We start from the raw sequence: 5,063 nt of genomic DNA on the forward strand, positions 1-5,063 counted from the left end.
CCCCAGATCATTAGAGATGAAGAACCTGAGGACTTCAAGCATCTCTCTTTAACCCCCCCCCCCCCCCTGCAACACACACACACACACACACACACACACACACACACACACACACACACACACACACGCACACATACACACAGTCTGTGTGGAATGGTTTTCCCGCCCTACTATCTATGGGGGAGATTTTCCCCGCCCCGTGTATGTGTATGTATATGTATGTATACGTTGAAATGTATATGTACGTACATGTGCGTGTGTGGGCTTTTTTATATATATACATGTGTATGTGGGTGGGTTGAGGCATTTTTTCGTCTGTTTGCTTGAGCTACATCGCTATCGCGGGAGACGGCGATTAAGTATATATATATATATATATATATATATACATATATATATATATATATATATATATATATATATATATATATATATATATATATATATATATATATGGTCGTCGTTTGCCGTGTTAGCGAGGTAGCGCCAGGAAAGACGAAAAGAGACCATATCCGCTCACACCCATTCTCTAGCTGTCATGCGTGATGCAACGAAACCACAGCTCCCTATCCACATCCAGGCCCAACAGACCTTTCCATGGTTTACCCCGAACGTTTCACATGCTCTGTTTCAGTCCATTGCCAGCACGTCGACCCCAGTATACCACATCGTTACAGTTCATTCTATCCAGTGCATGCCTTTCACCCCCCTGCATGTTCAGGTCCCGATGGCTCAAAATCTTTTTCACTCAATCCTTCCACCTCCAGTTTGGTCTTCCTGTTCTCCTCGTCCCCTCCATTTCTGACACATATATCCTCTTTGTCAACCTTTCTTCACACATTTTCTCCATGTGACCAAACCCATTTCAATACACCCTCTTCTGCCCACTCAACCACACTCCTTATATTACCACACATCGCTCTTAATCTTTCAATACTTACTCGATCAAACCAACTCACACCACATATTGTCCTCATACATTTCATTTCCATCACATCCACCCTCCTCCGCACAACCCAAGCCTCGCAACCATATAATATTGTTGGAACTACTATTCCTTCAAACATACCCATTTTTTTGCCCTCCTAAATAACGTTCTTTGTATGTGTGTGTGTGTGTGTGTGTGTGTGTGTATGTGTGTGTGTGTGTGTGTGTGTGTGTGTGTGTGTGTGTCTATAGATAGATAGATGCTACAATTCGTTTTCTCAAGAACTAGTTTCATGTTCGATAATAAAAGGACGAGAGCTGAGAAGCCATCTTTATAGCTATCAAAACCACGATCATGGGATTCGTGTTCATACACTTCCCCCCCAACACTGGTCCATTACCCTTGTGCCATATCCTTCAAACAGGGGTTACTTTAGGGACGAAAGAATATTATCATGTCCGTTATGAAACGACAATGGGTTGCAGTCTCGACCTTCTTCGCGTGATCATAATAGCATTACGAAATGCATCGCTCCCGTCATACATTATGCACCTTCCTCCAAATTATCCACTGCCGACTATATATATATATATATATATATATATATATATATACAGGTCTTCCAGTCTCCTCAAGACATCTGCAGCAGCCACATCAGTTGTATCGTTTGGCGGACTCGTGTGGGAAGTTGTACTCTCTCTCTCTCTCTCTCTCTCTCTCTCTCTCTCTCTCTCTCTCTCTCTCTCTCTCTCTCTCTCTCTCTCTCTCTCTCTCTCTATCTATCTATCTATCTATCTATCTCTATGTATCTATCTATCTACCCATCTGTCTATCTATCTCTATCTATCCATCTATCTATTATCCATCCGTCTATTTATCTATCTATCTCTAATCTAAACATCTGTTTCTCTCTCTCTCCCTCGTATTCCTTTGGTCTCTCTTTTTTCTTCTCCATATCTTTTTTTTCTGTGTGGCTCTGCCTGTTTACGTAGCCCTCCGCTGTTTTCTCTTCCCAAAGAAAAAAAAATCATTAAATGAATGGCAAAGTTTCCATAAATGGTTAAGTCACATTTTAATAATTCAAGGATCATAATCATGAATTTTTCGCACGCGTTTTTCTTTTTAAGTCGTAGCATTTTTGCAGCATTTCCGAATGGGCGAGTTGTAACCTAATTTATTCAACGGTGCAGAAATCCTTTTTTTCCTATATTTTCTTTATTTCACCAGTATCTCCGTCTCAATATCACTCGCAACCTCCTTATCAATTCAGATCACTATAACTGGAGATCTCACGAAACTAACAACACAAAGTCTATTTTCCAAACTGTTGTTGGATGTTATATACGTGGAGTAACTCTCTCGTCTTGTGAGTAACTATTTCACATGTAAAGTGGTCGGATTCGCTCCAACTTGGCGTATTGCCCTTCGTCCACGTCTCCCTTCGTCAGGGCGGCGGGAGCAACATGCCCTCTAGCTGACCAACACTCGGCAACACATCCTTGTCCATCTCTCTACATTCGCAAGTATCATTTGGGGCCACAGTTCTCGTCTCGTGGGCTGCCTGCCTGTGTCCCTGCTTTACCAAGGAACACGGGCGATTGCTCGCTGCTTCAGCCAGTTTCTGTGAAGGGACCAGTCACTCGAGGGTTGGCTTTTATGATAACCTTCCTTCTTCAGGTTCCGGAGCTGTGGAGTTCTCGAATTTCATTCGCCATTCCCTTTATATATATATATATATATATATATATATATATATATATATATATATATATATATATATATTTTTTTTTTTTTTTTCTTTTACCTTTAATGAGTCTGGTCTACAGACATTCGGTGAACTGAAATCAGTTTCCTCTGTATTCATATGTGGGTCAGGAACTACTTAGCAAGTAGTTCCACATCCAGGCCCTACAAAACTTTCCATAGTTTACCTCCAGACACTTCACATGCCCTGGTTCAATCCATTGATAGCACGTCGACCTCTGTATACCACATCGTTCCAATACGCTCCATTCCTTGCACGCCTTTCACCCTCCTGCATGGTTGAGAGAGCAGAAGAGGGTGTTTTGAAATGGTTTGGGCACATGGAGAGAATGAGTGAGGAAAGATTGACCAAGAGGATATATGTGTCGGAGGTGGAGGGAACGAGGAGAAGTGTGAGACCAAATTGGAGGTGGAAAGATGGAGTGAAAAAGATTTTGAGTGATCGGGGCCTGAACATGCAGGAGGGTGAAAGGTGGGCAAGGAATAGAGTGAATTGGATCGATGTGGTATACCGGGGTTGACGTGCTGTCAGTGGATTGAATCAGGGCATGTGAAGCGTTTGGGTAAACCATGGTAAGTTGTGTGGGGCCTGGATGTGGAAAGGGAGCTGTGGTTTCGGGCATTATTGCATGACAGCTGGAGACTGAGTGTGAACGAATGGGGCCTTTGTTATCTTTTCCTAGCGCTACCTCGCACACATGAGGGGGGAGGGGGATGGTATTCCATGTGTGGCGAGGTGGCGATGGGAATGAATAAAGGCAGACATTGTGAACTGTGTGCATGGGTATATATGTATGTGCCTGTGTGTGTATATATATGTGTACATTGAGATGTTTAGGTATGTATATTTGCGTGTGTGGACGTGTGTGTATATACATGTTTATGGGGGTGGGTTGGGCCATTTCTTTCTCCTGTTTCCTTGCGCTACCTCGCGAATGCGGGAGACAGCGACAAAGCAAAATAAATAAAAATAAATAAATATATATATATATATATATATATATATATATATATATATATATATATATATATATATATATATATATATATATATATAAAGAGAGAGAGAGAGGAGGAGGAGGAGGGAGGAGGAGCTGAAGAACAGGTGATTTCTATAACCAAACCTGTGGTGTTTAAGGAGCACTGAACGACTGAATACTCTCCTACGTTCTGCTGAAATCAGTATAATAATTCCCCTTTTCCCTGGTGATCCTCGACCTGTCCAATACCAAAAGAAGAGAGAAGTCTCCTCCCCGATGATCACCTGTGTTTAAAGATATCGCACAAGTATGGCTGAGTATCTAATCTCTTTATCATCTTCATCTTATACCATTTACGTGGGAGGGATGGTATGTCAAATCACCTGCTCGTAGGGGGACTAATTTTCTTCTTTTCTCGTCGGCAGAATGGGAGTCCTCAGTCCAAACCTTGCAGGGCTATGGCAACTGGCATGGATGTGCCCCTATCGACCATAGATATGCTACGTTGATGCCTTAATTCATTCGTGTGTTATCTCAGTCACCCTCCCAATAGGGGCTGGATCTATGGCGTTCAGGTATGTATGGCACCCTTCACGTTATATCAGACCTATCCCGTGGATGTATCTGTTCTCTTCTTGGAATTTCTATTTTGAAGACTTATCTGGCCACTTCAAGTGACCTTCTCAACAGTTTTGATAAGATCCGCCAACGCTCCTACGTTTTCTAATGCTCTTCATTTTCTGACGATCTCCATTTTCTGATGCTCTCCATTTTCTGATGCTCTATATTACCCACCACTCAACATTCTATATGATGTTATTCAATCTCTGATTATTCAATCTCTCATACATTTTAAGGGCACACTGAAGGAGATGATGATCACTGGGGACTTTTTTGAAATGGTATACGGGAAGGACAACACAGGGTCGACGATGGGACTGTGGAGACTGAGTGCAGAGTTGCCATAGTCATCAGGGAAGTGCTAACATTAGCAGTCAGTAGAGGCTTGTTGCTGAGCGTCTGACACCCCCGAGTTGCTAGTGAGGAGAGAGGCAACGTAGTTTCCTATTGTAGTTCATCCTGGGAAGAAAGCGGAGGCCATATGTTGTAGTTCATCCTGGAAGGAGAGCGGAGCCCGCGTGTTGTAGTTTAACCTGGAAGGAAAGCCGACCCCACGTGTTGTACTTCAACCTGGAAGGAAAGCCGACCCCAGGTGTTGTAGTTCATCCTGGAAGGAAAGCCGACCCCATGTGTTGTAGTTCATCCTGGAAGGAAAGCCGACCCCTCGTGTTGTAGTTCATCCTGGAAGGAAAGCCGACCCCATGTGTTGTAGTTCATCCTGGAAGGAAAGCCGATCCCATGTATTGTAGTTCATCCTGGAAGGAAAGCCG

This window comes from Panulirus ornatus, chromosome 20, assembly GCF_036320965.1.
Source record: "Panulirus ornatus isolate Po-2019 chromosome 20, ASM3632096v1, whole genome shotgun sequence".
NCBI lineage: Eukaryota > Metazoa > Arthropoda > Malacostraca > Decapoda > Palinuridae > Panulirus > Panulirus ornatus.